This window comes from Aquarana catesbeiana, linkage group LG09 (genome assembly GCF_042186555.1).
Source record: "Aquarana catesbeiana isolate 2022-GZ linkage group LG09, ASM4218655v1, whole genome shotgun sequence".
Lineage (NCBI taxonomy): Eukaryota > Metazoa > Chordata > Amphibia > Anura > Ranidae > Aquarana > Aquarana catesbeiana.
The window spans coordinates 166,102,387-166,127,925 of record NC_133332.1 but is presented as its reverse complement, the minus strand read 5'-3'; the positions used below and the strand labels follow the sequence as shown (position 1 = coordinate 166,127,925).

The window sequence follows — 25,539 nt, the reverse complement described above, 5'->3', positions numbered from 1 at the left end:
AATCCACTGCATTCTAGTCTAGCCAAGCATATATCTGACTGCAGGCCATTGCTGGTGTACGTTTTCAAATACACTTTCAGGCAGGCAGTCAGGCTGGTGATTCAGTGATCTGCAGTGCATAAAATATATACAGTCTCCTACATATATATCCACTGCATTCTAGTCTAGCCAAGCCTATACCTGACTATAGGCCATTCCTGGTGTACGTATTCAGACACTTTCAGGCAGGAAGGCCAGGCAGGTGATTCAGTGATATGCAGTGCATAAAGATATATATATACAGTCTCCTACATATATATCCACTGCATTCTAATCTAGCCAAGCCTATACCTGACTACAGGCCATTCCTGGTGTAAGTGTTCAAAGACACTTTTAGGCAGGCAGGCCAGGCAGGTGATTCAGTGATCTGCAGTGCATAAAGATATATATACAATCTCCTACATATATAACCACTGCATTCTAGTCTAGCCAAGCCTATACCTGACTACAGACCATTCCTCGTGTAATTTTTGTGCTTTGCTAATCCAGTGATCTGCAGTGCATTAAATATATATATATACAGTCTCCAACATATATATATATATATATATATATATATATATATATATATATATATCCACTGCATTCCAGTCTAGCCAAGCCTATATTTGACTGCAGACCATTGCTGGTGTATGTTTTCAAATACACGTTCAGGCAGGCAGGCAAGTGATTCAGTGATCTGCAGTGCATTAAATATATATACAGTCTCCAACGTATATATATCCACTGCATTCTAGTCTAGCCAAGCCTATATCTGACTGCAGGCCGTTCCTGGTGTATGTTTTCAAATACACTTTCAGGCAGGCAGGCAGGTGATTCAGTGATCTGCAGTGCATAAAATATATATACAGTCTCCTACATATATATATCCACTGCATTCTAGTCTAGCCCAGCCTATATCTGACTGCAGGTAGTTCCTGGTGTACGTTTTCAAATACACTTTCAGGCAGGCAGGCAGGCAGGTGATTCAGTGATCTGCAGTGCATAAAATATATATACAGTCTCCTATATATATATATCCACTGCATTCTAGTCTAGCCAAGCCTATATCTAACTGCAGGCCATTCCTGGTGTTTGTTTTCAAATGCACTTTCAGGCAGGCAGGCAGGCAGGCAGGCAAGTGATTCAGTGATCTGATGTGCATTAAATATATATACAGTCTCCAACATATATATATCCACTGCATTCTACTCTAACCAAGCATATATCTGACTGCAGGCCATTGCTGGTGTACGTTTTCAAATAAACTTTCAGGCAGGCAGGCAAGTGATTCAGTGATCTGCAGTGCATTTAATATATATACAGTCTCCAACATATCTATATCCACTGCATTCCAGTCTAGCCAAGCCTATATCTGACTGCAGGCCATTCCTGGTATATGTTTTCAAATACACTTTCAGGCAGGCAGGCAGGCAGGTGATTCAGTGATCTGCAGTGCATAAAATATATACAGTCTCCTACATATATATCCACTGCATTCTAGTCTAGCCAAGCCTATACCTGACTATAGGCCATTCCTGGTGTACGTATTCAGACACTTTCAGGCAGGCAGGCCAGGCAGGTGATTCAGTGATCTGCAGTGCATAAAGATATATATATACAGTCTCTTACATATATATCCACTGCATTCTAGTCTAGCCAAGCCTATACCTGACTATAGGCCATTCCCGGTGTATGTATTCAAAGACACTTTCAGGCAGGCAGTCAGGCTGGTGATTCAGTGATCTGCAGTGCATAAAATATATATACAGTCTCCTACATATATATATATCCACTGCATTCTAGTCTAGCCCAGCCTATATCTGACTGCAGGTAGTTCCTGGTGTACATTTTCAAATACACTTTCAGCCAGGCAGGCAGGTGATTCAGTGATCTGCAGTGCATAAAATATATATGCAGTCTCCTACATATATATATATCCACTGCATTCTAGTCTAGCCAAGCATATATCTGACTGCAGGCCATTGCTGGTGTACGTTTTCAAATACACTTTCAGGCAGGCAGTCAGGCTGGTGATTCAGTGATCTGCAGTGCATAAAATATATACAGTCTCCTACATATATATCCACTGCATTCTAGTCTAGCCAAGCCTATACCTGACTATAGGCCATTCCAGGTGTACGTATTCCAACACTTTCAGGCAGGCAGGCCAGGTAGGTGATTCAGTGATCTGCAGTGCATAAAGATATATATATATATATATATATATATATATATATATATATATATATATATACAGTCTCCTACATATTACATATATATACTGCATTCTAGTCTAGCCAAGCCTATACCTGACTATAGGCCATTCCTGGTGTACGTATTCAGACACTTTCAGGCAGGAAGGCCAGGCAGGTGATTCAGTGATATGCAGTGCATAAAGATATATATATACAGTCTCCTACATATATATCCACTGCATTCTAGTCTAGCCAAGCCTATACCTGACTACAGGCCATTCCTGGTGTAAGTATTCAAAGACACTTTTAGGCAGGCAGGCCAGGCAGGTGATTCAGTGATCTGCAGTGCATAAAGATATATATACAGTCTCCTACATATATAACCACTGCATTCTAGTCTAGCCAAGCCTATACCTGACTACAGACCATTCCTCGTGTAATTTTTGTGTTTTGCTAATCCAGTGATCTGCAGTGCATTAAATATATATATATACAGTCTCCAACATATATATATATATATATATATATATATATATATATATATATATATATATATATATATATATGTATATATATATATATATATATATATATATATATATATATATCCACTGCATTCCAGTCTAGCCAAGCCTATATTTGACTGCAGACCATTGCTGGTGTATGTTTTCAAATACACGTTCAGGCAGGCAGGCAAGTGATTCAGTGATCTGCAGTGCATTAAATATATATACAGTCTCCAACGTATATATATCCACTGCATTCTAGTCTAGCCAAGCCTATATCTGACTGCAGGCCGTTCCTGGTGTATGTTTTCAAATACACTTTCAGGCAGGCAGGCAGGTGATTCAGTGATCTGCAGTGCATAAAATATATATACAGTCTCCTACATATATATATCCACTGCATTCTAGTCTAGCCCAGCCTATATCTGACTGCAGGTAGTTCCTGGTGTACGTTTTCAAATACACTTTCAGGCAGGCAGGCAGGCAGGTGATTCAGTGATCTGCAGTGCATAAAATATATATACAGTCTCCTATATATATATATCCACTGCATTCTAGTCTAGCCAAGCCTATATCTAACTGCAGGCCATTCCTGGTGTTTGTTTTCAAATACACTTTCAGGCAGGCAAGTGATTCAGTGATCTGATGTGCATTAAATATATATACAGTCTCCAACATATATATATCCACTGCATTCTACTCTAGCCAAGCATATATCTGACTGCAGGCCATTGCTGGTGTACGTTTTCAAATAAACTTTCAGGCAGGCAGGCAAGTGATTCAGTGATCTGCAGTGCATTTAATATATATACAGTCTCCAACATATCTATATCCACTGCATTCCAGTCTAGCCAAGCCTATATCTGACTGCAGGCCATTCCTGGTGTATGTTTTCAAATACACTTTCAGGCAGGCAGGCAGGCAGGTGATTCAGTGATCTGCAGTGCATAAAATATATACAGTCTCCTACATATATATCCACTGCATTCTAGTCTAGCCAAGCCTATACCTGACTATAGGCCATTCCTGGTGTACGTATTCAGACACTTTCAGGCAGGCAGGCCAGGCAGGTGATTCAGTGATCTGCAGTGCATAAAGATATATATATACAGTCTCTTACATATATATCCACTGCATTCTAGTCTAGCCAAGCCTATACCTGACTATAGGCCATTCCCGGTGTATGTATTCAAAGACACTTTCAGGCAGGCAGGCCAGGCAGGTGATTCAGTGATCTGCAGTGCATAAAGATATATATACAGTCTCCTACATATATATCCACTGCATTCTAGTCTAGCCAAGCCTATACCTGACTGCAGACCATTCCTGGTGTAATTTTTGTGTTTTGCTAATCCAGTTATCTGCAGTACATTAAATATATATATACAGTCTCCAACATATATATATATATCCACTGCATTCCAGTCTAGCCAAGCCTATATCTGACTGCCGGCCATTGCTGGTGTATGTTTTCAAATACACGTTCAGGCAGGCAGGCAGGCAAGTGATTCAGTGATCTGCAGTGCATTTAATATATATACAATCTCCAACGTATATATATCCACTGCATTCTAGTCTAGCCAAGCCTATATCTGACTGCAGGTAGTTCCTTGTGTACGTTTTCAAATACACTTTCAGGCAGACAGACAGGTGATTCAGTGATCTGCAGTGCATAAAATATATATACAGTCTCCTATATATATATATATCCACTGCATTCTAGTCTAGCCAAGCCTATATCTGACTGCAGGCTGTTCCTGGTGTACGTTTTCAAATACACTTTCAGGCAGGCAGGTGATTCAGTGATCTGCAGTGCATAAAATATATATACAGTCTCCTACATATATATATACCCACTGCATTCTAGTCTAGCCCAGCCTATATCTGACTGCAGGTAGTTCCTGGTGTACATTTTCAAATACACTTTCAGCCAGGCAAGCAGGTGATTCAGTGACCTGCAGTGCATAAAATATATATGCAGTCTCCTACATATATATATCCACTGCATTCTAGTCTAGCCAAGCATATATCTGACTGCAGGCCATTGCTGGTGTACGTTTTCAAAAACACTTTCAGGCAGGCAGTCAGGCAGGTGATTCAGTGATCTGCAGTGCATAAAATATATACAGTCTCCTACATATATATCCACTGCATTCTAGTCTAACCCCAGACGAAGTCTTGTATGACGAAACGCGTCGGGAGGACTCCACTGCCGCCATTTTACTTGCAAGCGCTTTTTATTCTGAAATGTAAGTGTTTTTCCTTTTAATACATTTTTTATGGTTTACGGAATTACGCTATGAGCCCCTTCTTCATTACATGTGGGTAATGTCCGTTGGTGTCCGAGCTTCCATATGAAGAAGACCTCTTTGGGATAGCAACGTTACAACTTCACCATTCACCAGCCCTTGGTTCCCTACCTTCATTGCCAGTGAGCAATCCAAGCCTGTTTGACCCATATAGCGTATGCTAGGTGGGTCCCAACTTTCTGGTAAGCCTCCAGTCATCCTAGGTGGCGGTTTCGCACAAGGGTCTGTCAGCACATGTTGGATTACATACAGAAATCTCTCACGAGTATATGTTTTGGAATTTATCACCATTGCGAAATTTATGTTCACCGTATCTGCACATTCAGTTTTGGACTTTATTGCCATTTTTACATCCTGTTATCACTTTTGGTGACCCTAAGGCTTTATAACATAAGTGTTCTATATGTATGAATGTTCACAAAGTATACAAAACACTATCTTTTCACAATTCATTTTGCTATTATATGTGGTATAGCAATATTTTCTTTCTCATTTTTTAGCGCTACACTTGGTTATATATGATTTATTACAAATTTTCTATTTGTTGTGTTAGCTGCTTACATCTATGACTTTTTTGGAGTAAGCGCATGGTTTATAGGTTTTTTATGCACTGCATTCTAGTCTAGCCAAGCCTATACCTGACTATAGGCCATTCCAGGTGTACGTATTCCAACACTTTCAGGCAGGCAGGCCAGGAAGGTGATTCAGTGATCTGCAGTGCATAAAGATATATATATATATATATATATATATATATATATATATATATATATATATATATATATATATATATATACAGTCTCCTACATATATATACTGCATTCTAGTCTAGCCAAGCCTATACCTGACTATAGGCCATTCCTGGTGTACGTATTCAAAGACACTTTCAGGCAGGCAGGCCAAGCAGGTGATTCAGTGATCTGCAGTGCATAAAGATATATATACAGTCTCCTACAAATATATCCATTGCATTCTAGTCTAGCCAAGCCTATACCTGACTACAGGCCTATCCTAGTGTAAGTATTCAAAGATACTTTCAGGCAGGCAGGCCAGGCAGGTGATTCAGTGATCTGCAGTGCATAAAGATATATATACAGTCTCCTACATATATATCCATTGCATTCTAGTCTAGCCAAGCCTATTCCTGACTACAGGCCATTCCTGATGTAATTCTTTTTTGCTAATCCAATTTTACAGAATGTCTGGAAGGCCACCAAGGAAAGGCAGACGCTCACAGGCCACTAAAAGAGGGCAAGCAGGCTCTGTGTCTACAGCCAATAGTGTTGGTCATGGACCCAGTGCATCCTCAGCACGTGGCTGCGTTTTTTTGGACAGCTGGCCGTGTTGACCCACAACATGCAGAAGAGTTGGTAGAGTGGAACACAAAGCCATCCTCATCCTCCTCATCCTCTGTCACCCAGGTAGGCTCAGAGAAGTTCGGCTGCCAATGCAGCTACCAAAGCGGCCTTTTCCATCGGCACAATGGCATCAGTCACTCCTTCCCTAGCCCCACCATCATGTCCTGAGGAGTCCCCCGAACTGTTCGACCACAGTGTCGGGTACATGCTGCAGGAGGATGCGCAGCATTTTGAAGGCTCCGATGATGGTACCCAGGTTGAGGATGAAGGCAGTAACGTGAGCCCAGAGAGAGGGGCTGCCCAAGAAGGACAAGAAACTGGCAGTCATGTTCCCCCAGCTGCAGCATACTGCCAGGTTTGCTTCAGTGGCAAGGAGGGAGGGGATGATGAGGTCACTGACTCTACATGGGTGCCTGATAGAAGAGAGGAGGAGGCACATCACCAATGAGGCAGGATGCCCTCCAGGGGCCAGCTTAAGGGCTAGCCAACCGACTTCATCACATGGCAGAGCTCCGCATGTGCAGGGCGCTGCTGACATGCGTTTTTTCAAAAGTTCTTTGGTGTGGGCATTTTTTGAGACGTGTGCAGCAGATCACACTGTTGCTGTTTGCAACATATGTCTGAAGCGTATCAAGCGTGGCCAAAACATCAGCCGCTTGGGCACCACATGCTTGACCAGACATATGTTGAGCTCCCATGCAGTCCGTTGGCAACAGTACTTAAAAGACCCACACCAAAGAACAAGGCGGACCTCTTCTTGCTCCTCATCAGCTGGGATCTCTAACCCCACTATACCTTCAGTCCTCTCAGAGACCTGCACTGAGAGGAATGAAGGTGTAGAACTAGGTGTCCCAAGCACTTGCGGGCAATCTGCTAGCGGTACACCTAAATCCAATTATAGCAGGCAAATTTCCCTACCCCAGTTTCGAAACCGTTGAAAGAAATTCGGTCCCAGCCATTCACATGCTAAGCAACTGAATGCTAGTTTGGCTAAATTGCTAGCACTCTATTTTGCTTGCGTCTATCTAGCAAGGTTACTTTGTGGTATAAGCAAGGAAGCTGAGACTTCTGCGGTGTGTAAATGTGCTTTTACTATACAAAGATGCTATACATACAAAACTATTACAATCTTAGGAATACAATACAAGACTGACAGATATCTATAACAAGCAAAATGCCTAGCAAATGAACAGCCTATGGTCTATAACAGTACAAATACACTTAAAAGTTACTTAACTTTTGTTACTGTATGTTCATGATCTCCATTGTCAACGATTCTCCTTGAGACCAGGCACCTTTTCTTGTATCATGAGTGGCTTCTGATCTTAAAGCATGATGATGTCTTCCTAGCTTATGCCTGAATCCCTCTTTTAAGTCAGGCTGTTTACCATAGTTACCAAACAACAGAAAACATACCTGTTTACTGTAGCTGTAGAAACAATGGACTGTTGAAACTGTCATTTGAATACAACAATGGTATCTACGTACCCACTGTATGCAGCAGCATTTGTTTTTTTTATATCTACTCAAGCCAAAACCTGACAGTAATCTATGAGCAACCAGTATTGTGTAATGTTATATCTGATTAATATAAAAAAAATCATATTTTAACAAACGCAACACATTCCGCCGTAGATTTTTTTTCTTTCAGACTCCATACAGAAAATCACTTCATTACTAAGAAAACTCATTCTAAACATTGATTTTCCTTGATTGCAACACCTCCCATATTTATGTCATTGAGAAGGTGTTTCAGTCTTTAACGAAAAAGTTCATTAGAAAGTCCATTCTAAAGTTCTTTAGAAACAAGTCCAGGCTTGTAATACATCAAAGGCCTTGCTCTCCACAGCTCTTGCGATCTTCTGTCATTCTTTCCATCATGTAACCACTTTTCTCAGGTCTTCCTATGGATCAAATTGGAGACAGCCTGTGGAGTGGAAAACAAAGCTGATTATCTGTTCCTTCTAATAATACATACACAGTAGATCCAAGCCCTTCAGCTACAATCTCTCCTCTTCTTTCTTGGATATCTGACTAACACTTTGCCCCCTGCCTGTACCCACTTCTGACCCTCCCAAAGAACATCAATAGGGAGGAGAGGAAATATACTGATATTTCCCAGAAAATCACTGCTGTTTATTTTGGAAAGTTTGATGTTATGTAGCCTAAGGCTCGGTTCACACTGGGGCGACTTGTCAGGCGACCTAGTCGCCTGACAAGTCGCCTCCCGTTCTGTGCTATGGAACCGTTCTAATCGGAGCGACGCAAGTCGCTCCGACTTAGAAAAAGGTTCCTGTATTACTTTGGGGGCGACTTGGGGCGACTTGCATAGACTTCTATGCAGAAGTCGTCTCGCAAGTCGCCCCGGCAGTCGTTTGCAGGTCGCCTCGCTGAGGCGACCTGCAAGTCGTGCCGCCCATGTGTGAACCGAGCCTAACTTTCCACTCTTGCTGAGAAGTATCCACTAACCAGTCAGAGTCTCAGCCACTGTCTTGAATTTGCCAATGCAAATATAACTTAAAACCTTCCTGCCAGATTCCCTCTCATTCCTAGATAGACTTCAGCTTCAGATACATCACTCTTGGTTTCTATGTCATGGGAAGCAGTAACATGGTATCTGTTAAGCCCTGTTCTTTCAGGAACCTTACATAAATACTGAACTCTGCACTCCAGCTGTGGAATCTGTGCCCCAGCCTCTACCATCCTCTCATATGGTGTGCTTTTGGCTATTGGCCTAGAATTTAACAACATGACTGCCTGTGTGAGGACCCAATCCCACCCCCTTAGTGTATGTGTGGGTGTAAGTTTGATTATCTGGTCCTTCAATAGCCCGTTGTATCTTTCAATCAAACCAGCTGCCTGTGGATGATATGGGATGTGGTACAACCAGTATACTCCAGAATCTTTGGCCCACTGCTGTACTGTGGATCCGGTGAAGTGTGAGCCATTATCACTTTGGACTCGTTTGGGACAACCATAAGCAACAACAAGTTTCTGGAGCAGTTGAAGCATTGCGGCTTGATCTGCATGTTTGCAAGGATGAACAAGCATAAGTCTTGAATAGGTGTCCACTGCAGTGCAACAATATTTCAGTCCATTATTTCCCTGAGGCAGGGGACCAATGAAGTCAATCTGCCAGATCTCTGCAGACCTCTCACCCCTCTTAATCGACCCGGTGGAGTACTTTTGCAATGGCCATTATCGCACTTCTCCACACACTGTACAGTTCCCTATTACAGTCTTTATCATGTCCATGGATATAGGCAATCCTCTCTGCTGTGCCCATTCATATGTTGTTTTCTGCCCCAAATGTCCAGATTGCTTGTGGGCTCAGTTGGCCAAGTTCATCAAGACAGGATCAATTGGCACAACTGCCTTCACTTTGGCGATTTCATCTGCAACTCTGTTATAGTTCTCAAAGTCTGGGACTAGGGGCACATGTGCATCAACATGCCCCACTTTTATGGTGCGGGAGTGAGCTTCCTTCCAGATGTAGTCCCAGACTTCTTTGCCTCCCCACACCACCTTTCCATGAATCATCCATTCATTGGACTTCCACGTGGGCATCCAAGTTGTCAGTCCTTTAAAAACCACCCAGCTGTCAGTGTAGATAGTGACATGGGAAGAAGGATCCTCCTGAAGAGTCATCACTACAGCTTTCAACTCTGCATACTGACTGGACCCTCCAATTATGGTCTCCTGCAGGACTGTGTCTGTACTTGGGTTGTAGGCTGCTGCTGTCCATTTATGCCCAGATGAGGCGACTATGGCTGAACCATCAGTGAACCACCCTGACTCCTTCATGTCTTCTAACAGAGACTCAAAGGGTGGAGCCTCTTGAATGGGGGATGACTGCAGCACAGGAATTTCTTCTTCTGGCCAGGTGCTTGTAAAAGTAACAAGCCCAGCCAACTGTTTTGAAATGTCTCTAACATCCCCAGCTGCAATACCCCCTCTTTCTTAAAGGTACCACTTCAATTTCATCGGTGTCTGGTTCTGGGCTACAGCTGCCCTAGTGGTCAGTCCATTATCTCTCACCCATCCTGCTATTGGCAATGCAGTATGGATGGTGACTTTGTCCTTTCCTGTAATGGTCTCTACATGTTGAAGTGCTGTGTAGGCCCCAAACAGTTACTTCTCTAGGGGCGTGTATCTCTTCTGTGCCCTTGTCAGTTGTTTGAACCAAAATCCAATGGGTATTGCTCTCAGTCCTTTCTTTTCATTTGGCTGCCCACAGACTCCAAGATATGGTACCATTCTGCTCCACTACATCCAGCTGAAATGGTACTCCTTGTCTCACGGGTCCTAATCCCTGATGCTGCAAAATAGCTTCTTTAGCAGCCAGGAATGCAGTCTGCTGCTCTAAACCCCATGAGAACGCAGTATTTTTTCTGGTGATATGACATATAGGCCCTTTAGAATTAGTTCAAGATGTGGGATGGACCATCTCCTGGACCCCATAACTCCAATGAACTTCTGTGCCTCCTCTTTGGTAGTAGGGGGCGACAGAGCCTGGATAGTTTGCACAACTGTCTCTGGAATTTTCCTCTGTGGCCCAGTCCACATCATTCCCAGGAATTTCACATCTGTGGCAGATCCTTGGACTTTGTCTTTGTCGATAGCCCTCTGTTCTCCATGTGATGTATCAGCAGGTGCAGTGCTTCAGTTACATCTTCTTTTGTTCCAGAGATCATGATGTCATCAATGTAGTGAAACACAGCGACTTTCAAACTCAGGGTACTTAAATCTCAGGCAATCAGTCCATGACAAATTGGAGAATGAACATAGTCTTCAGGAAGCATGGTGAAAGTGTACTGGCGGCCGTCCCACACCATAGCAAACTTGACACTCTGGGTCTATCAAAATCGAAAAGAAAGCATTAGCCAGGTCTATCACAGCATGATATTCTCCTGCATCTTTAGCAATTTTCTCAACAATTGAGATCATATCTGGTACAGCTGACTTCAATGGAGGTGCCACTTTGTTTAGACCTCTGTAATCCATAGTCATTCTATATGTCCCATCAGCAGTGTTCATTTTGGCAGCAAATTTTGATTTAGTTTTAGGCTTAGTCTTAGGACTAAAATGGCATTTAAGTTTTAGTCCCATTTTAGTCTTCTGCAAGTATTTTAGTTTTAGTCGTATTTAGTCGACTAAATCTCCAGTACATTTTAGTCGACTAACATGTCCTACGTTTTAGTCGACTTAAATCTCCAGTACATTTTAGTAGACTAAAACTCATTTTAGTTGTCTAAAATCTAATGGGTGTAATTAAATTGTAATGCATTATTTAACATTTCTCTACAATTTCCAAACTCGTTATATACTGCTGGAGTGAAGAATCTAATATGCTATTATTTATGGTATTGAGGTATGAACATGCACTACAGACCAGTGTTAATTTTGAAGTTAAATTTCAATTTAGTTTTAGTCTAATGCTGTGTACACACGAGCGGACTTTTCGACCGGACTGGTCCGACGGACAGAGGCCGGCGGACAAGTCGACCATGTGTGGGCTTCATCGGACCTGCAGTGGACTTTTTCGGTCGAAAATCTGACAGACTTTAGATTTGGAACATGTTTCAAATCTTTCCGATGGACTCGAGTCTGGTCGAAAAGTCCGCTCGTCTGTATGCTAGTCCGACGGACGAAAACCGACGTTGGGGCAGCTATTGGCTACTGGCTATCAACTTCTTTATTTTAGTCCAGTCGTACGTCATCACGTACGAATCCATCGGACTTTGGTGTAATCATGTGTAGGCAAGTCCGTTTGTTCGGAAAGTCCGTCGGAAGTCCGCCGAAAGTCTGTCAGATAGAATGTCGGACCAGTCTGGTTGAAAAGTATGCTCGTGTGTACGTGGCATTAGTCTTTTGACTTTAGTTTTCATCCCATTTTAGTCTTTTGACTAAAATGTCATTTGAGTTTTAGTCGTATTTTAGTCATCTCAATTGTTTTAGTTTTAGTCTTATTTTAGTCGACTAAAATGTTTTAGTCGACAAAATTAACAGTGCCCATCAGGTTTCTTTACTGGGAACACCGGAGACAAGAAAGGACTTACAGCAGGTCTAAGGATCCCTACTCTCAACAGTTCTTGGATGGTCTCCCCAATTTATTTGTGGCCTCCAGGAAGTCTGTACTGCTTGAGACAGACTGGCTTCTCTGGTGGAGGAATGTAGACAGGGGTCCATTTTACATGACCTCTGACCACAGCCTTCACCGCCCTTACCAGATACGCTTAATCAGGATACCCGAATGTGAATGTACCTCTTTCAGTCTGAATTGACTGACCTTGAAGTACATCCATCCCAAGAATATTTTTGGGTAACTCTGATACCAAAACATTTGTCATAAATTCTGATCCCTTGCCAATAGCCAATTTCACCCGTATACTAACTGCTGGTGTAGTTTGCCCTCCCAAACCTTCTACATAAATCAATTCTCCTTTGTGATGGGAAGGATTTCCTTGCAAAAGTGTAACTTCAGCTCCACTATCAACTAAAGTCATTACATGTGTAGGAGAAGATGACTTCCCCCACCATACAGTGACAGGCGCATATGGGCGTCGGTCTCCTGCTGTCACTGCCCTCACTGCTAATACAGGAGACTCACCTTCCCTTCATAAAGGATAAGGAACCTCCCAATCTCCTTTTCTGATTCTCTCTAACTCCTCCCCAGGATAAAGGGATTTGGGTTTGGGTTCATGTTCAGTTTTGGGAATTGGTTTGGGGCTAACAGGAGGGGTCTGTTCTGTTTCCTCTAATTCTAGGCTGATGTTATCTTCACTAGGAGTAATGTTTCTAACCCTGACAGTTTTCCCTACTAAATGTTTCCACCTCTTCAGCATTTCTGCAGTAGAAATGCCATCTATCTCATCTTTAGGTACTCCTGCCTTTAATAGGTCCGCCCACATTTCTTTCCTAGAAATAACTAGCCTGGTTTTCTCTTCACCTCCTGTCTTCTCTACCCCATTCCCTTTTTTCTCTGTTCTTTTCTGCTTGTATTCTTCCTGTCTGGCCTTGACCTTATCTACTGCCCTGACAGGTTTTGTTTTAGTCTCCTCTAGCTCCCCCAGCTGGCTTAAGAGTTGTGGCTTTATAACTCTTGCTGTTTAATCCCAGGCCTCCCAACAAGGACAATAATGGAGCCCTGAGATTAAATGGCGCAGACTTCATTGGCTTAGAGCGCAGAGCAGACGTAAAGGGTTCCATATCTGGACCCATCCATTCTGGAAATGTATTTAATCCGGTTATACAACCCATCTCACGTAACCTGGAAATACCCTCTCCTATTGATCTCCAGGAGTAGATAATTTCCAGGTCAGTACAACTAGAGTATACTCGGACTATTCCATCTCTCACAAGATCTAACAGTGAAAAATTCACGCTAAACTCTTGGGCTTTTCGCATTGCCTGATGCAATTGTGGATCATGGGTTAACACTCTCATAGCCACTGCTTCCTTACCCGACAAAACAACACTGTCCGCCCCTTCATCCCATAAGTGTAGGAGCCAACTCAATAGGGGCTCCCCAGACCTTTGTTTGTATTGTTTTGTAAGCTCATGGAGTTCAGTTTGTGTAAACTCCCGTACTTCATCAAATTCAACATCTCTGGGATTGCGATAATGCACCTCCCCATCTGCCCTATCCTCTCTATCATGTTGCCATTTCCTATGCTTAGTAATGAGAGGTCTAGCATACTTTTTCTTTCCCACTAGCAGATCATCATGCAAAATATCAAACTCTATCTCCTCATCCTTACTATCGTTTGAGGAGAGCACATCCTCACAATCCCAATTTTGGGATGTGACAAAGGCACGTACCCTGGCTTTACTAACAGGTTTACGGCCCTTCCTTTTCCTTAAGGCATTAATTGATTTGGTCACGAGGGCTGCACACCGCTCTTGCAAATCATCAGCCCCTCTAGCAGTTGAACGTACATACTCTGAAGCAACCGCTAGCTGGTCTTTTAATACCTTAACTTCTGCCTCTGCCTTCTGTGATTCGGTATAAATAGCATTAACAAAGTACCAACCCACTGTGGACACTGTCCTCTTCTCTGCTTTACTTAAATCCAACCCCTTAAGGCTAAAATCTACAAAATGATCTGAGACTTTATCACCCCAAGTTAGCTTCAAGGGAGAAGCATACTTCACAAATTCTTTAGCAAGAGGCTCCCACTCATTGTCTCTGGCTCAGATAGGTAAGCTGCACAGTTCCTTCTGGCCACCAGAACCCTCTGCAGCCTTGCTTTTCCTAAACAGCTTACGCAGCATTTTACCTAGCACAAGCTACACAACACACTACAGAAAAACAGGTCTGCTTCAATTGAATTATAGCACAGATCCTGGACAAGCCCCCAAATGTTTTGCTTGCATCTATCTAGCAAGGTTACTTTGTAGTATAAGCAAGGAAGCTGAGACTTCTGCAGTGTGAAAATATGCTGTTACTATACAAAGATGCTGTACATACAAAACTATTACAATCTTAGGAATACAATACAAGACTGACAGATATCTATAACAAGCAAAATGCCTAGCAAATGAACAGCCTATGGTCTATAACAGTACAAATACACTTAAAAGTTACTTAACTGTTGTTACTGTATGTTCATGATCTCCATTGTCAATGATTCTCCTTGAGACCAGGCACCTTTTCTTGTATCTAGCTTATGCCTGAATCCCTATTTTAAGTCAGGCTGTTTACCATAGTTACCAAACAACAGAAAACATACCTGTTTACTGTAGCTGTAGAAACAATGGACTGTTGAAACTGTCATTTGAATACAACAATGGTATCTACGTACCCATTGTATGCAGCAGCATTTGTTTTTTTATAGCTACTCAAGCCAAAACCTGACAGTAATCTATGAGCAACCACTATATTTGCCTATTGCAAAGTCAGTTAAGCAACATTGGAAGCAGGGGAGTTGACTTTAGTTCTGTTTTTCAAACGCTTCAGCATGGCCTTCCCTTATAGGTTTTGTTGGCGTGCTACATCCTATTCGTGTATGCTGTCATGCTTGTGTCAGGAAAACGGAAAATTGTATACTTACCTGACGGTAATTTTCCTTTCCTGATGCAAAGCATGACAGCATACAGGTCCCTCCCTTGTGGGTTTTGCATTTGAGCATAGTTACGAGAATGCCGCCTGGGGGAGGCGACTCATTTATATATAGCATAACCAGTCCTGATTGGGTGAGGGGCGGAGCCTATCCCGTTTGTGTATGCTGTCATGCTTTGCATCAGGAAAGGAAAATTACCGTCAGGTAAGTATACAATTTTCCATTTTAGCTGAAAATTTGGAGGAAATGACAAGTTTAGTATAGAGCAGAGTTTCCACCTTGCAATTCATAGATTATTTAGCCTTTCACTGTTTGCTATCTCTGCTAGCCTGCTGGCTTTTTAGCACAAATGTAGAATTTTGCCAAAAAAAAAAAAAAACAGCAAAATGCACACTCACATCTACCTTGAAAAGGTCAACCAAATGTTAAATGTAACCTTGTGCTGATTCCTTATAAATTAGAAATGTAGGTGTCAGCCAATGTACATGTGCTCTGGAAAATGCTTCCATATCACTGACAAAGCTTTTTATTGGTTAAAAGATATGATAAGGTAAATTTACAGAATACTGACACACTCCCTCCTTTCAGGTTTTAACAATTTAATTCATGCTCAGTTCTTCCATTGCAATAAAGCAATCTATGCACAGTTTAGGCGTCTACTTTAAGGCCTCATGCACACTGGACATTATAAAAAGGCCAGTAGCATTAGCTGTAGAAAGGTGTAGGTGTAGAATGAGTTTTTCAGCGTTTTTTAGCTGTAGCGTTTTTTAGATTTTTTTAACAGAATTATACTTCCACAAAAGCTTATGGCTCAAAAACGCTGATAAATGCAGAATAGCTGGGTTTTTTCACGGTTTGGCATTTTTAAGCACCCTGTACCTAACTGCACTCTGAACCCTGTACCTACCTGCACTCTGCACCCTGTACCTACCTGCACCCTGTACCTACCAGCACCCACCTGCACTCTGCACCCACCTGAACTCTGCATCTTGCACCCACCTGCACCCTGCACCCACCTGAACTCTACACCCTGCACCCACCTGCACTCTGCTCCCACCTAAACTCTGCATCCACCTGAACTCTGCACCCACCTAAACTCTGAACTCTGCACCCAACTAAACTCTGCACCCTGTACCCACCTGATATCTGCACCCTGCATCCACCTGAACTCTGCACCCACCTGCACTCTGCACCCACCTGCTCCCACCTGAACTCTGCACCCTGCACCCACCTGAACTCTGCACCCTGCACCCACCTGAACTCTGCACCCTTCACCCACCTGAACTCCGTACCCACCTGAACTCTGCACTCTGCACCCACCTGCACTCTGCACCCACCTGCACCCTGCACCCACCTGAACTCTGCATCCTGCACCCACCTGCACTCTGCACCCACCTGAACTCTGCACCCTGCAGCCACCTGCACTCTGCACCCTACACCCACCTGTGCTCTGCACCCACCTGCACCCTGCACCCACCTGCACTCTGCATCCACCTGAACTCTGCACCCTGCACCCACCTGCACTCTGCACCCACCTGAACTCTGCACCCACCTGAACTCTGCACCTTGCACCCACCTGAACTCTGCACCCACCTAAACTCTGCACCCTGCACCCACCTGAACTCTGCACCCTGCACCCACCTGAACTCTGCACCCACCTGCACTCTGCACCCTGCACCCACCTGAATTCTGCACCCACTGCACTCTGCACCCACCTGAACTCTGCACCCACCTGAACTCTGCACTCTGCATCCACCTGAACTCTGCACTCTGCACCCACCTGAACTCTGCGCCCTGCACCCTCTTGAACTCTACACTCTGTATGTAGCACCCTCATAGTGTTTAATGACCCTTAAGGACCCTCCCACACCCAGTTGCTGTGGCGCGCTCAACCCCCCACCCCCCTACTTGGGGAAAGGTGTGGAGCGTGGTTGAGTTCCTGCACCTTTTCTCTGAGAGGAATTCCACTATCAATTAGCACTGTGGCAGGCTGGGGGGTAGGGGGTGGCGTGAGAGGTGTGTGATGCGCTAGCCCGCTCAGTGCCCTACTGCCTGTCCTGCTAGGGAGGGCTGTGACACCATGTTTTACCGCACCGGGTGACACCATCCCTAGTGACACCACTGCCTTTACATTGCAGTCATTTCCACGTCATGGTGCCCCTTTACATTGCAGACATTTCCGCGTCATAACGCCCCTTTACATTGCAGCCATTTTCACGTCACAGCGCCCCTTTTCATTGCAGCCATTTCCACATCACAGTGCCCCTTTACATTGCAGCCATTTCCATGTCATGGTGCCCCTTTACATTGCAGACATTTCCGCATCTCAGAGCCCCTTTACATTGCAGCCATTTCCACGTCACAGTGCCCCTTTACATTGCGGACATTTCTGCGTCATAACGCCACTTTATATTGCAGCCATTTTCACGTCACAGCGACCCTTTACGTTGCAGCCATTTCCACATCACAGTGCCCCTTTACATTGCAGACATTTCCGCGTCATAGCGCCACTTTACATTGCAGCCATTTCCACGTCACAGCGTCCCTTTAAATTGCAGCCATTTCCACATCACAGCGCCCCTTTACATTGCAGCCATTTCTACGTCATAGTGCCCCTTTACACATTACCATACCCCTTATCACATCACAGTGCCCCTTTACATTGCAGCCATTTTCACATAAGTGTTTTTGTTTGCAAATTACTTTAATACCACTTTAGGCCTGTTTCACATGTATGTGGGTTGACGGCCCACATTTGCACAAGCACAGCAGCCCTTTAATTTGAATGGGTGCAGAAAAGGTGCATGCAGCATTTTAAAAATGCAGTGGCCTTGAAATCGCTTCCTGCTTGTAGCATCATGTGACTTACCTGCAGTTCCTGCATACCCAAACATACTGTGTTTTTAAAATCGTGGCCCGCACATGTAAAAACGAAGCAAGTTTGCCACTGCAGAAACTGTAGGGTAAATTGCATGGTGCAAACGCAGACTGGATTTCAAGGCCACTGCATTTTTAAAATGCTGCATGCACCTTTTTTCTGCAGAAAAGGCAGGCATGGCAGCCCATTCAAATGAATGGGCTGCTGTGCCTGTGCAAACTCGCATACATGTAAACCAGGGTTAAAATAAGCCCATGAAGCATTGAAATACTGTACAGCACTGTGTGGTCTGGTGGCCCTGCCCATGGTGCGTGTGCTGTAATAAATACAGCCACGGCCTGGACAGGGTTTTAAAACTCTACATATGGAGTCCTGGGAAGCCAGGGAAGGAGAAAGACCTACCTGATCCTGGCCAGCTCATCTCCGATCACCATCCACGGGCAGGCACACACCAGTGCTGTGGTCTAGAACTCTGATATCGACTCCACTACACGGTCCTACCCGAGGCCTCTAGTGTACAGGCAGCATGCATAGCAGGGGGTGGGGTTGGAGTGTCAGTGGAGTTCGAGGCTCCAACCGCTCCTTGCTCAAGAAAATGCAGCAGCACTGCATGCTGATGCCAGTTGCCTGTGTCACTCTGGACAATGGATTTGCAATGCCGCTGGGGGCCCCGATTTGCGGGCAGCGCGGGCTTAAGGGGCATCTCTGCTTTGGGCCCAAAAGCAATGACAGGGCCCTGGGCAGCTGCCCCTTTTGCCCTGCGGTAAAGACGGCCCTGGCCAACAGTACCCCACAACTGGAAGGATACTGAGGTACAGGTTTATTTTATTACAATAGTCTCACTCATTGTTTATTTATAGAATGCAGAACCGTCCACTCAGAAGTCTGGTTGATGGATTTAGTGCAATGGACATTCTCAGTATTTAGATAATCAGAACAGATAACGATTAGCATTTTGCTAAACCCTTTCAATGTATTTAAATGTCCTGGAGAGAATATTTTTTTCTCAATAAAATTGGAGTTTTACCTTAAAGGTCCATTTACACCTATGCATTTGAAAACTGAACACAGTTATGTGTCAAGCTAATTCCAATTAGCACATTTATTTTCCAGCTATTTTTTCTTTTTAAACTGTGTTTTTATTGTTATTTTCAGCAATAGAAACAATTTTCAGATAGTGTACAATATAAGTATAACAGCAACTCATAATCATCGTTTCTATCTGACAATATAAATTGTATCTGGGAAACTATTGTAAAAGAAAAAATATTTAGATAATCCCGAACAAGCGGGGGTATCAATAGAAAAACAGTTCCAAACTAAACAAAACTTAAACAACTAAGCACTGGCATGTAGAGTACTGCACATTAGAAACTTGGGATCAATAAGCTTATTACACAGGTAACACATAGAAATAAAGGCTCCTAAGCATCATTGAAATATAGTGAACCCACTCCTATTCCTATACATCGGGAGTCTAGATCACAGTTCAGGTAATACACAGGTATCAGAAAGTTCAGTCAATGGACCCCAGATTTTCTCAAATTTATTAGGACACCCCCTAGCCTCATACTGTAGGTGAGTTTATCGGTCGGAAGTACCTGATTAATCAAGATCTTCCATTGATTGAGGGAGATCACTGTGAAGTATATCCACTGCAACACTACCGTTTTTCTGGCATAAAACAGTAAAAAACATAGGAATTGTTTTTGATGTGAACGAAAATCAACATCTTCCAGCATGGCTAGAATACACCACTTCGGACTTCACACATTGGATAAATAAAAATTAGTACATATAAAGTGGGTTATATTTGACTAAAATGGTCGTATTTTTTTTGCAAGTCCAAAGCATGTGGAGTAAATCACCCGTGCCTTTGTGGCATTTAGGACATATAAGACTATCCCTTTTGTGCCAGCCTTTTTCATGTTCTTTGCATGCTATGTCTTCAAAGGGGATGTTTCCTTTCATTTTGTGTCCTCTTTGGGGAAGTTTACCCTCACTTTGTGTCCAATGACCACACATAAATTGAGGAAAATCTTTCCCTTTTGAGGACAGTATGTATGACCACAAACAAAAGTATAGAGACAAAGGTTGCAAGTAATAGCAATTTTCTAGGTGAAGATTGGGGAAGAGTTAGGACCTCTATCTTATCATATATCTTTTTTTTCTGTTTCCATATCCCTACATAAAAGAGAAATTACAGGACTTATTTTTATTGTTAATTTACTTTGGTCCAGATTGGCACAATGATAGCCGTAATCATACAGCTTGTATTTGTTTCAGTGAATATAAGTTATGCTCTGATTGGACAAGGGCAGATCACAACCTCATTAATTTATCCTCTCCACCTTGTTGATTTGTATTCATCGCAAAAAAAATACAAGATGTTTTCTGAATAGTAGCGGTGCTAAGTGACCTACTGTGTTCAGTGTACAGAGGGGAAGTTGCTTGAGCAGAATCAGGAAGATTGAGGCTATCGCTGTATGTAGTGTGGGATACTACAGTGACTTTCAGCATTCCCAGTGGCCCTCCGGATATAAGGAATAGATAATTATATCATACCAAACTGAACCAATGTACATTGGCACGAAATTGGCAAGATAATTCCTGGAGTTCTGCTTTAACCTCGAACCCAAGAAATAGGGATAATATCATGAATATCACTGACAACTTCAGAAATCCTTCCCCTTCAGTCCTACTTAGGATTTAGCATCCATCTTACAGAGAAGCATATCAGTATGAATAACCAAAAACATAAGGTTCTACACAAGTTCCTTTCCAACCTCAACAATCCATGCAACCAGCACTGCTCTTCCAATTAGACCCTTATGATAAATTGGTATTGTAGATTTTGTGAATGAGATTTAAAGGATGGTTTATGCTAAGCGATCAAGGCTGATAACAATAGAAATAGGTCCAAGATTTGCATTTCATTTTTGTAATCTGGGAAAACAATGAGGTTGATTTACTAAAACTGGAGAGTGTAAAATCTGGTGCAGCTGTTAGCATGCTAGCCAATCAGCTTTCAGCTTCTGCTTATTCAATTAAAGCGGACCTCTACCCAAAAAGGGAAGTTCTACTTTGGGTGCTCCTCCACCCTGCTCTGCCATATTTGGCATATCATTTTTTTTGGGGGGGGGGCAGCTGGCTGTGAAGCGAAAGCAGCATAGCCAGCTGCCCACAGTTAGGATGCCAGGAACCACAAGATTAGTAGAGAACCAGTCTGGGTGAACAAGTCTGCACTCTCCAGTTCTAGTAAATCAATCCTAATGTATCATAATCTTAATCTCTTCTTCATGACGTTTGTTTTCATGGCAGCCTGTAAATCATACAAATTGCACTGATCTTCATCCTTGAATATTACATAAAGATATTTCCTTGAATCAATAAACTGATCAAATTAACAAGAAATATTGATCTATGTATCGTCATTTTTCAATCCTCTTAGATTTTTTGTTTTTATGCAGAATTTAATGAAAATAAAAATTTTGAAAATGTTCAATCCTTGTTGATGAGGTTACTCTTAATGACTTTTTTGTTATGCAGTCTGAATCTAGAGCAAGGAAAATGTTATTGATTATATGACACATGATTATACTGTAAACAGTATGAGCAATGGTAGCTAATGTAGAAGCCGTACTGCATAATTACATTATTGTCAGTTATATCAATTTCTGTTCAGTGTGGGTGTTTTTGCATTTGTAGTTGTGGATGATATTTGCAGTTCTGTTACATATTTATATATATTTATTATATATATAATTAATAATTTTAATTTTAGAGTGACCCTGTCACAACAGAGTCACTTTGTCTATAGCAGAGGGAATATACTTCTATTTCTGTGGCATGTGTTTAGAAAAGCCTCTGAAGTATTTGACCAACCTGATGGCTGGATCACTTGCTTCCCTGCCATACGCTGTGGTAACTCCTGTTTGTTCATCCTGTAGTGATGTGCAAGCCAGTGGAGAGACCAGAGTGACTAGCTGAGGAGCAAGTATACAAAACATGTAGCTGGGGCAAAAAGAAAAATCTGCTTTTTGACACATGGGATGCAAGAAGATAAGTATATCCATGCTTCTTTTACAGGTGGGCTATTGAGTAAAACTGACCCTAAGGTACTTTAATTACCTCAAGACTGGACTGTTTCACCCCCTCCTGCCCAGGCCATTTTTTAATTTTCATCGCTGTCACACTTTGAATGACAATTACTCAGCTATGCAGAACTGTGCCCAAATTCTTTTTAGATCGTTTTTTGAGACAGATAGAGCTTTCTTTTGGTGGCATTTAACCACTATTTTTTTTTTTTTTTGCTGAGACTGAAAAGACGTATAATTTTGCAAAAAAAAAAAGTTTGTTTTTGTTATAACATTTTCTAGTTCTTCATAAATTTAGGCCAGAATACAATGCATCCAGAAAGTATTCGCAAGCACTTCACTTTTTCCACATTTTGTTATGTTACAGCCTTATTCCAAAATGGATTAAATTCATTATTTTCCGCAAAATTCTACAAACAATACCCCATATTGACAAAGTAAAGGAGTTTGTTTAAAATCTTTGAAAATGTATTAAAAATAAAAAATTTAAAAAAATCACATGTACATAAGTATTCACAGCCTTTGCTCAATACGTTGTTGAAACACCTTTGGCACCAATTACAGCCTCAAGTCTTTTTGAGTATGATGCTACAAGCTTGGCACATCCAGATATGTTCAATCGGTTTCAAGTCTGGGCTTGGGCTGGGCCACTCAAGGACATTCATAGAGTTGCCCCGTAGCCACTGCTTTGTTATCTTGGCTCTGTGCTTAGGGTCGTTGTTCTGTTGGAAGATGAACCTTCGCCTCAGTCTGAGGTCCAGGGCACTCTGGAGCAGGTTTTCATCAAGGATGTCTCTGTACATTGCTGCATTTATCTTTCCCTCGATCCTGACTAGTCTCCCAGTTCCTGCAGCTGAAAAACATCCCCACACTGTAGGGATGGTATTGGCCAGGTGATGAGCGCTGCCTCGTTTCCTCCAGACATGAAACTTGCCATTCAGGCCTAAGAGTTCAATCTTTGTTGTATTCCAGACCAGAGAATTTTGTTTCTCATGGTCTGAAAGTCCTTCAGGTGCCTTTTGGCAAACTCCAGGCGGGCTGTCATATGTTGTTTGCTGAGGAGTGTCTTCCGTCTGGCCACTCTACTATACAGGCCTGGTTGGTGGAGTGCTGCAGAGATGGTTGTTTTTCTGGTAGGTTCTCCTCTCTCCACAGAGAAACGCTGGAGCTCTGTCAGAGTGACCATCAGGTTCTTGGTCACCTCCCTGACTAAGGCCCTTCTCCCCCGATCACTTAGTTTGGCTGGGCAGCCCGCTCTAGGAAGAGTCCCAGTGGTTCCAAACTTCTTCCATTTACGGATGATGGAAGCCACTGTGCTTATTAGAACCTTCGATGCTGCAGAAATGTTTCTGTACCCTTCCCCAGATCTGTGCCTTGATACAATCCTGTCTTAGAGGTCTACAGAAAATTCCTTCAACTTCATGGCTTGGTTTGTGCTCTGACATGCACTACTGTGGGACCTTATATCATAGTTGCCAACATTGTAAAAAAAAAATGTGGGACACTTTTGTGGCTGTAGGCGGAGCTGTCCAATAATTAGGGGGTGGGGCATTCATCAGCAGGCATGGCCTGGCAAAAACAGACAAGTGCGGCGCGCGAAGCGCGCCGTGCCGAAAAATGGGCGTGGTTTACGCGAAATTGTGGGCGTCACCAGCCACGTCGCCTGCCACCAGCCGTCCGTCCTTGCTTCAGATGTCCGAGCAGAGTCCGTCCTTGCATCAGGTGCCCCCAGCGGAGCCCCCCTCACACCAGGAGTCCCCGGCGGAGCCCCCCTCACATCAGAAGTCCCCGGCGGAGCCCCCCTCACACCAGGAGTCCCCGGCGGAGCCCCCCCTCACATCAGGAGTCCCCGGCAGAGCCCCCCCTCACATCAGGAGTCCCCGGCGGAGCCCCCCCTCACACCAGGAGTCCCCGGCAGAGCCCCCCCCTCACATCAGGAGTCCCCGGCGGAGCTCCCCCTCACACCAGGAGTCCCCGGCGGAGCCCCCCCTCACACCAGGAGTCCCCGGCGGAGCCCCCCCTCACACCAGGAGTCCCCGGCGGAGCCCCCCCTCACACCAGGAGTCCCCGGCGGAGCCCCCCCTCACACCAGGAGTCCCCGGCGGAGCCCCCCCTCACACCAGGAGTCCCCGGCGGAGCCCACCCTCACATCAGGTGTCCCCGGCGGAGCCCCCCTCACATCAGGTGTCCCCAAGGGAGCCCCCTCACACCAAGAGTCCCCGGCGGAGCCCCCCCTCACATCAGGTGTCCCCAGTGCCCCCCCCTCACATCAGGTGTCCCCAGTGCCCCCCTCACATCAGGTGTCCCCAGTGCCCCCCCTCACATCAGGTGTCCCCAGTGCCCCCCCCCACTCACATCAGGTGTCCCCAGTGCCCCCCCACTCACATCAGGTGTCCCCAGTGCCCCCCCCACTCACATCAGGTGTCCCCAGTGCCCCCCCACTCACATCAGGTGTCCCCAGTGCCCCCCCCACTCACATCAGGTGTCCCCAGTGCCCCCCCCACTCACATCAGGTGTCCCCAGTGCCCCCCCACTCACATCAGGTGTCCCCAGTGCCCCCCCCCACTCACATCAGGTGTCCCCAGTGCCCCCCCCCACATCAGGTGTCCCCAGTGCCCCCCCCCACTCACTCACATCGTGTCCCACAGCGGTGCGCGCGCTCACCCCCCACCTAGAACCCCCGCCCCTTTCCATATCAGACTGGCAGCGGGGCGGGGGGTAGGCGGGCCGAGGCGGAGCGGGGCGAGGCGGAGCGGGGCGGGCCGAGGCGGAGCGGGGCAGGGGGTGGGCGGCGACGCAGAAGCTTCGTCTAGCCTCCCCCCAGCCGTCTTCCTGAACTTCAACAAAATGGCGGCCGGCGGAGACAATGTCTCCGCCGGCCGCCGACCTCTAGTGGCGGCGGCGGCGGTTTCAAAAACCGGAACCGAATTTTTCGGGACATTTCCCGGGACACCACAAATCCGGGAATGAAGTCCAAGTCCCGGGAATGTCCCGGGAAATTCGGGACAGTTGGCAGCTATGTTATATAGACAGGTTTGTGCCTTTCCAAATCATGTCCAGTCAACTGAATTTACCACATGTGGGCTACAATAAGTTGTAGAAACCTTTTAAGG

General features: G+C 44.2%; 1 long non-coding RNA gene across 1 annotated transcript in view; it reads right to left on the bottom strand.

The window, feature by feature from the left end:
• Positions 1-7,640: 7,640 nt before the first annotated feature.
• The window catches only part of LOC141107252 (uncharacterized), a 72,978-nt gene continuing 55,079 nt past the window's right edge, over positions 7,641-25,539 (bottom strand). The window contains exon 3 of the long non-coding RNA XR_012235838.1: positions 7,641-8,316. This is a non-coding gene — a long non-coding RNA (uncharacterized lncRNA). The remainder of the gene's footprint in view (positions 8,317-25,539) is intronic.